Below are 8,726 nucleotides of genomic sequence, written 5' to 3'. Positions count from 1 at the left end.
TTACAACTTTCATTATGAGACTGAAAATAAGATAAGGGTTAATATTGACTGCTATCGATGTAAAATATTACTAAGTATTTTAAGAGTTTATTCGGAAGATAACGGCTCTATAAACGTTCTTCCGTGGTGCCCCGACTTTCTAGTTAATTACATTTACATGATTAGCTTAATCAGGTAATATTAATTACAGAGAAATCCTTTTATAAGTTAGCATGTCATATCACTTAATCCGGCATAGCCAAAGACACGACACTTAAGTACATTTAAAACCAAATCATTTTGCACTTTTACTTAAGGAGTATTTTATTTGGTGAATTTCACTTTTACTTGAGTCATGTTCTATTACGGTATGTTTACTTTTACTCAAGTACACTGCCAATGACTGGAACGAATTGCAAAAATCGCTGAAGTTGGAGACATATCTCCCTCACTAACTTTAAGCATCAGCTATCTGAGCAGTTTACCGATCGCTGCAAGGTACACAGCCCATCTGTAAATAGCCCATCCAATCTACCTACCTCATTCCCATGTTGTTTTTATTTACTTTTTTGCTCTTTTGCACACCAGTATTTCTACTTGCACGTCATTTCCTGTACATCTATCACTCCAGTGTTAATTTACTAAATTGTAATTACTTCGCTACTATGGCCTATTTATTGTCTTACCTCCTTACTCCATTTGCACACACTGTTTATAGATTTTTCTACTGTATTATTGACTGTATGTTTTGTTTATTCCGTGTAACTCTGTGTTGTTGTTTTTTGTCGCACTGCTTTGCTTTATCTTGGCCAGGTCGCAGTTGTAAATGAGAACTTGTTCTCAGCTAGCCTACCTAGTTAAATAAAGGTGAAATAAAATAAATTAATTAAAAATTGACAATTGAGTACTTTTCCCTCCACTGAGTGATGCCGCGTTCAGAACAACTGGGAACTCTGAAATCTCCGACTTCCGACTCCAGTGCGTTCAAAACAATAGGGAACTCGTAAAAAGCGACATCCGACTGGGAAAAAATCGATTTGAACGGTCGGTCATCCAACTCGGATTTCCATCTCGGGAACTCGGGTCTCTTTCTAGAGCTCCAACTTCCCGACCTGAACATCACTGACGTCATGATTTGACCTTGTATTTTCCGTGGTTCCCAGTTGTTGTGAAAGCGGCAGAGCAGAGCAGGGTAAATAAAACACACCACAGAAATCATCTGCTGATGAGACCAGGAAGTTTGCCATTTACAACTACAGCGCACGCGTTGTCTGCAGGGAGAAGCTAGTTGATCTGTCGCCACCACACAAGGCTACAACTAGCCTAGCATGGTAGACTTTGAAAATCATATAGCTATACATCTTACGTATCTAGAATGTTTCAAACGCAGTTTTACATTGTTTAGCAAAATAACTGATGGTGAAATGAATGGCTGAGATACGATTCGTTGCATTTAGTGGAAGCATGGAAATGAAAGGTTCGTAGTCAAAACATTGTATTTTTCCATTTCCCCTAGCTAGCTAACCTTTTCCATTAGAATAAGCATTTCGTTGGACCCTAACCCTAAAACATTATCGAACAAGTATTGTAGTTCAGTTACCAATCATTGTGTTTGTATTTGAGCATCTGTAACTAGTGTACCAATGGTAGTTGGTAACACCAGTGTTTTTCAAGGAGAATATGCTGAAGCGCCTTTGTTTCCAAGCTTGATATTGACCAATTAGATTAGCAACAGTGATTTTTAAGCTACTGTTAGCTAGCCAGGCCTGGTCAAGCATAACAGTGTACGCTAACGCTAGCTAACTATACTTCCCAGTTAGCCATTAGTTGTGCCACCATGTTATTGTTAACGTTAAGTTAGTCAACCAGTTATTTAACCAGTTATTTAATCAGTTATTTAGTTGGAGTTTTGATAGCTATCTCGCAGAGGAATCAACTATTTAGACGTTAGCTAGCGTGAAGCTATACTACAGTACATAGTCATAATACAGTTTACCAAACATTTAGCAAGCTAGCTAGTTCTAACTACTTAGAGGGCAGTCTAGCTAGCTATTTTCAATCTTGCTGATTTAACGTTAGCTTCAAAACAGCTAACGTTAGCTAGCCAACACAAACAACCTCAGCACCGATTCTGGGCCAAATAAAGATGACATCTTCTGGCTGCATATTGTCAAATTAACCGTAGGCGGACAGCAAATACGTTTGTCCTAAAACAAAAGGATTAACAAAGATAAACTAGCCGGCTATATTGCTAGCTGACATGTCAGTAATGATAAGAGACCGGTCCTTAGCTGGCTAGCTATGCGCGACTAACTCACCCGAGATGGCTAGTTAACTAGCTAGTTTTGTTTGAAAGATGTCGCACTTATAAAGCAAACTAATTCTCACATTTCACCAACTGACATTCATAAAGCTCTTAGCTACAATTATGTTTTATGTGGGATCCCAGGTAAACATTAAGTGAACATTTTGAGAGCTTACATCCAGTAACGTTAGCTACCTAGCTTGCTCCAAAACATCAGACTACAGCTGTGTCATTTGACAAGTCCTATATGCTTCTAAGAGATATGACAAGATATATATATATGGAATAGATTTATCTTATTCTGACATTATTTCTGTTGGCTGTTATCAGGGTGTTGGTTGATCTGTAGCCATGTCAGGACAATGCTGCTTTTTGAAAGTCACTTCTGTTCAGGCCCAGACGACAAAAGGGTTTACATCCAACTGATTTTTGATTGGTCCCAACAAGTGTCTAATTGTTGGTTATGTTCTTTCCTCAGAGTGGGATCTCTAGACAGCACCATGAAGCAGTCAGTGATAACCTAGGTCCTAGGGAACTCTGATCTCTAACCATTACTTTGATCACTCGTCCTGAGAGGTGCGTACATGGGATTCCCATCAATAGCATGAAATATAAGCATTCCTATCAACATCTGCTGGTGAGTACAGTACAAGTTCGACAGGTCTGATTTCTTACCAACTTAACGTCATGATAGAAACGTAGTGGATATGTTACAATGCATATCAAGTTATTCATACTCTGGTGGATTTGGATTCTATCCTCACCAGTCTAAATTAGAAGGGTTAGGGATGATGGGTGTGTTTGGATTCTATCCTCACCAGTATAAATTAGAAGGGTTAGGGATGATGGGTGTCTTTGGATTCTATCCTCACCAGTATAAATTAGAAGGGTTAGGGATGGTGGGTGTGTTTGGATTCTATCCTCACCAGTATAAATTAGAAGGGTTAGGGATGATGGGTGTGTTTGGATTCTATCCTCACCAGTCTAAATTAGAAGGGTTAGGCATGATGGCTGTGTTTGGATTCTATCCTCACCAGTATAAATTAGAAGGGTTAGGGATGGTGGGTGTGTTTGGATTCTATCCTCACCAGTCTAAATTAGAAGGGTTAGGGATGATGGGTGTGTTTGGATTCTATCCTCACCAGTCTAAATTAGAAGGGTTAGGGGTGATGGGTGTGTTTTGTTGTCCTCACCAGTATAAATTAGAATAGTATGCCCGGGCAGGTAAGAAGCAAGCAGAAGTTTGAAAGTTTCAGTTGACACAGGGCAGCTCAACGTCAGTGTTGTCTTCCAGAGCTGTTGAGACATGAAACACAGCTAGATGATGAGACTGTTGAGACATGAAACACAGCTAGACGATGAGACTGTTGAGACATGAAACACAGCTAGACGATGAGACTGTTGAGACATGAAACACAGCTACACGATGAGACTGTTGAGGCATGAAACACAGCTAGATGATGAGACTGTTGAGGCATGAAACACAGCTAGATGATGAGACTGAGACATGAAACACAGCTAGATGATGAGACTGTTGAGACATGAAACACAGCTAGATGATGAGACTGTTGAGACATGAAACACAGCTAGATGATGAGACTGTTGAGGCATGAAACACAGCTAGATGATGAGACTGTTGAGGCATGAAACACAGCTAGATGATGAGACTGTTGAGACATGAAACACAGCTAGACGATGAGACTGAGACATGAAACACAGCTAGATGATGAGACTGTTGAGACATGAAACACAGCTAGATGATGAGACTGTTGAGGCATGAAACACAGCTAGATGATGAGACTGTTGAGGCATGAAACACAGCTAGACGATGAGACTGTTGAGACATGAAACACAGCTAGACGATGAGACTGTTGAGACATGAAACACAGCTAGACGATGAGACTGATACATGAAACACGGCTAGATGAGACTGAGACATGAAACACAGCTAGATGATGAGACTGTTGAGACATGAAACACAGCTAGATGATGAGACTGTTGAGACATGAAACACAGCTAGATGATGAGACTGTTGAGACATGAAACACAGCTAGATGATGAGACTGTTGAGACATGAAACACAGCTAGATGATGAGACTGTTGAGGCATGAAACACAGCTAGATGATGAGACTGTTGAGGCATGAAACACAGCTAGGTGATGAGACTGTTGAGACATGAAACACAGCTAGACGATGAGACTGAGACATGAAACACAGCTAGATGATGAGACTGTTGAGACATGAAACACAGCTAGATGATGAGACTGTTGAGGCATGAAACACAGCTAGATGATGAGACTGTTGAGGCATGAAACACAGCTAGATGATGAGACTGTTGAGACATGAAACACAGCTAGACGATGAGACTGAGACATGAAACACAGCTAGACGATGAGACTGATACATGAAACACAGCTAGATGAGACTGAGACATGAAACACAGCTAGATGATGAGACTGTTGAGACATGAAACACAGCTAGACGATGAGACTGTTGAGACTGTAGGGATGATGGGTGTGTTTGGATTCTATCCTCACCAGTATAAATTAGAAGGGTTAGGGATGGTGGGTGTGTTTGGATTCTATCCTCACCAGTATAAATTAGAAGGGTTAGGCATGATGGGTGTGTTTGGATTCTATCCTCACCAGTCTAAATTAGAAGGGTTAGGGATGATGGGTGTGTTTGGATTCTATCCTCACCAGTCTAAATTAGAAGGGTTAGGGGTGATGGGTGTGTTTTGTTGTCCTCACCAGTATAAATTAGAATAGTATGCCCGGGCAGGTAAGAAGCAAGCAGAAGTTTGAAAGTTTCAGTTGACACAGGGCAGCTCAACGTCAGTGTTGTCTTCCAGAGCTGTTGAGACATGAAACACAGCTAGATGATGAGACTGTTGAGACATGAAACACAGCTAGACGATGAGACTGTTGAGACATGAAACACAGCTAGACGATGAGACTGTTGAGGCATGAAACACAGCTAGGTGATGAGACTGTTGAGGCATGAAACACAGCTAGATGATGAGACTGAGACATGAAACACAGCTAGATGATGAGACTGTTGAGACATGAAACACAGCTAGATGATGAGACTGTTGAGACATGAAACACAGCTAGATGATGAGACTGTTGAGGCATGAAACACAGCTAGATGATGAGACTGTTGAGACATGAAACACAGCTAGACGATGAGACTGAGACATGAAACACAGCTAGATGATGAGACTGTTGAGACATGAAACACAGCTAGATGATGAGACTGTTGAGGCATGAAACACAGCTAGATGATGAGACTGTTGAGGCATGAAACACAGCTAGACGATGAGACTGTTGAGACATGAAACACAGCTAGACGATGAGACTGAGACATGAAACACAGCTAGACGATGAGACTGATACATGAAACACAGCTAGATGAGACTGAGACATGAAACACAGCTAGATGATGAGACTGTTGAGACATGAAACACAGCTAGATGATGAGACTGTTGAGACATGAAACACAGCTAGACGATGAGACTGAGACATGAAACACAGCTAGATGATGAGACTGTTGAGGCATGAAACACAGCTAGATGATGAGACTGTTGAGGCATGAAACACAGCTAGATGATGAGACTGTTGAGACATGAAACACAGCTAGACGATGAGACTGAGACATGAGACTGATACATGAAACACAGCTAGATGAGACTGAGACATGAAACACAGCTAGATGATGAGACTGTTGAGACATGAAACACAGCTAGACGATGAGACTGTTGAGACATGAAACACAGCTAGACGATGAGACTGTTGAGACATGAAACACAGCTAGACGATGAGACTGTTGAGACATGAAACACAGCTAGATGATGAGACTGTTGAGGCATGAAACACAGCTAGACGATGAGACTGTTGAGACATGAAACACAGCTAGATGATGAGACTGTTGAGACATGAAACACAGCTAGATGATGAGACTGTTGAGACATGAAACACAGCTAGACGATGAGACTGTTGAGACGGGTCGTGCAACGCGTCCCAATAATAATCTTCTTTCTCCTGAAGTTCGCACTCGTTCACTAATTCACACAAATCTAAAATAATTGGCTAGAGTGAGTTTCCACCATATTTATTTTCCCATTCATTTCCTTTCAGATCAGGGAAGTGAAGAAGTGCACATTTTTGTGAGGAAGGATATTTAATGGTGGTATAGCTTAGTGCGTTAGGACAGTAATAGTGCTCCTGTAACGTGGTCTGGGCTAGTGTTGTTACGGTGACCGTGTTACTGCCACACCGGCAGTCATGAGTCACTGGTGTCAAATTCCACTTGACCGTTAACCTCTCTGGGGTATGTGGGACGATTTCGTCCCACCTACGTAACAGCTACTGAAATTCCAGTGGCGCGATTTTTGAATCGTTAGAAATACTATTACTTCAATTTCTCAAACATATGACTATTTTACAGCTATTTAAAGACAAGAATCTCGTTAATCTAACCCCACTGTCCGATTTCAAAAAGGCTTTACAACGAAAGCAAAACATTAGATTATGTCAGCAGAGTGCCCAGCCAGAAAAAATCAGACAGCCATTTTTCAAGCTAGCATATCATGTCACATAAACCCAAACCACAGCTAAATGCAGCACTAACCTTTGATGATCTTCATCAGATGACACACCTAGGACATTGTGTTATACAATACATGCATGTCTGTTCAATCAAGTTCATATTTATATCAAAAAACAGCTTTTTGCATTAGCATGTGACGTTCAGAAAACGCATAACCCCCGGCAAACTTCCGTTGAATTTACTAACAGTTTGCTAAATTACTCACGATAAACGTTCACAAAAAGCATAACAATTATTTTAAGAATTATAGATACATTACTCCTCTATGCACTCGATATGTCCGATTTTAAAATAGCTTTTCGGATGAAGCACATTTTGCAATAATCTAAGTACATAGCCCGGCATTACAGGGCTAGCTATTTAGATACCCACCCAGGTCAGCCTCCACCAAAATCACATTTCCTATAAGAAAAATGTTCTTACCTTTCTTGTTCTTCATCAGAATACACTGCCAGGACTTCTACTTCAATAACAAATGTAGGTTTGGTCCCAAATAATCCATCGTTATATCCAAACAGCGACGTTTTGTTCGTGAGTTCTAGAATGCTTCTTCCCGGTCTCGCGCATGGCGCATTGGCGTGTCAAAAATGTCTAAATATTCCATTACCGTACTTCGAAGCATGTCAACCGCTGTTTAAAACCAATTTTTATGCCATTTATGTCGTAGAGAAGTGATAATATTCCGACCGGGAGTATGCATTGAGCCTAAACAGCCGAATAAAATTTCTCCTCAGAAGCGACTCATGCACGCGCATCATTCAAAGGTCCTCGGAGCATCCACTTACAAAAGGCGATAATCTGTTTCAACCTGAGGCTCCCTCGTAAACCTTCAGTTATTTCGCGGGCTCTGAGAGCCTATTGGAGCCCTGGGAATTGTCACGTTACAGCTAAGATCCTTACTTTTCAATAAAAAGATGCAAGACGCACGACTCCTTGTCAGACAGGGTACTTCCTGCTTGAAACCTTGTCAGGTTTTTGCCTGCCATAGGAGTTCTGTTATACTCACAGACACCATTCAAACAGTTTTAGAAAATTCAGAGTGTTTTCTATCCAAACCTGAACAATAATATGCATATTCTAGCTTCTGAGTTGGTGTAGGAGGCAGTTAAAAATGGGAACATATTTTTTCCAAAATTCTCAATACTGCCCCCTACCCCAAACATGTTAACTAGGCTTCTCCAAAACTGCACTCTGATGGTCATTATTAGCCTACCAAACGTACTCTGACATCATTGCGAATGCAGAGACACAGGAGAGGTTCTTTGGATTTACAGTAAATCTGTGAGGTCTTTGATCATGAAATACTATAGATCAACAAGAAGTTGATGCTGGATAGCAAACAATGTCTGAAAAACCTTTGTGCAAACAAACTTACAGACGTAATCAAGGCACTCTCATGTAGTGGAAAAATGTAAAAGCCTGTATTGTTTTACGGCTTATGCATGGCAAGAATAAAAAATCAAAAACACAGACGTGTTGTGTCTATAACAGCCTTCATCAGGGCGATAAAGACTAGGGCTGGACAACCAGGTGCCTTCAGAAAGGGTTCCCGCTCCTTGGCTTTTCCACATTTTGTTACTAGGTGGCATCTTTTTTTAACGATCAACACAATACTATGAAGTCAAAGTGGAAGAAAAATTCTAAAATGTGTTAAATATCTATGAAAAATATAATGCTAATATCTTGATTACATAATTATTCCTATCCCTGAGTCAATACCTGTTAGAATCACCTTTGGTAGCGATTACAGCTGTGAGTCTTTCTGGGTAAGGCTAAGAGCTTTAAATATCTGGATTGCACTATATTTGCACATTCTTAAAAATATTATTCAAAC

The 8,726-nt window shown here is 40.5% G+C and overlaps 1 protein-coding gene across 3 annotated transcripts in view; it reads left to right on the top strand.

Annotated features, from left to right (window-relative positions):
- The first annotated feature begins 1,221 nt into the window (after positions 1-1,221).
- LOC115161463 (speckle-type POZ protein-like A) overlaps positions 1,222-8,726 on the top strand; it is a 33,466-nt gene continuing 25,961 nt past the window's right edge. Inside the window, exons 1-2 of one of the 3 annotated variants that reach the window (XM_029712454.1) lie at positions 1,222-1,456; positions 2,763-2,860. The gene's annotated coding sequence lies outside the window, so the exon portion shown is untranslated. Of the gene's footprint in view, positions 1,457-2,762; positions 2,922-8,726 lie in introns of all 3 variants that reach the window. The other 2 variants (XM_029712453.1, XM_029712455.1) reach the window with 2 other exon arrangements.

This window comes from Salmo trutta, chromosome 24, assembly GCF_901001165.1.
Source record: "Salmo trutta chromosome 24, fSalTru1.1, whole genome shotgun sequence".
In the NCBI taxonomy this organism is placed as follows: domain Eukaryota; kingdom Metazoa; phylum Chordata; class Actinopteri; order Salmoniformes; family Salmonidae; genus Salmo; species Salmo trutta.
The sequence above is the reverse complement of the archived record's forward strand: the minus strand, read 5'-3'. Positions and strand labels throughout refer to the sequence as shown.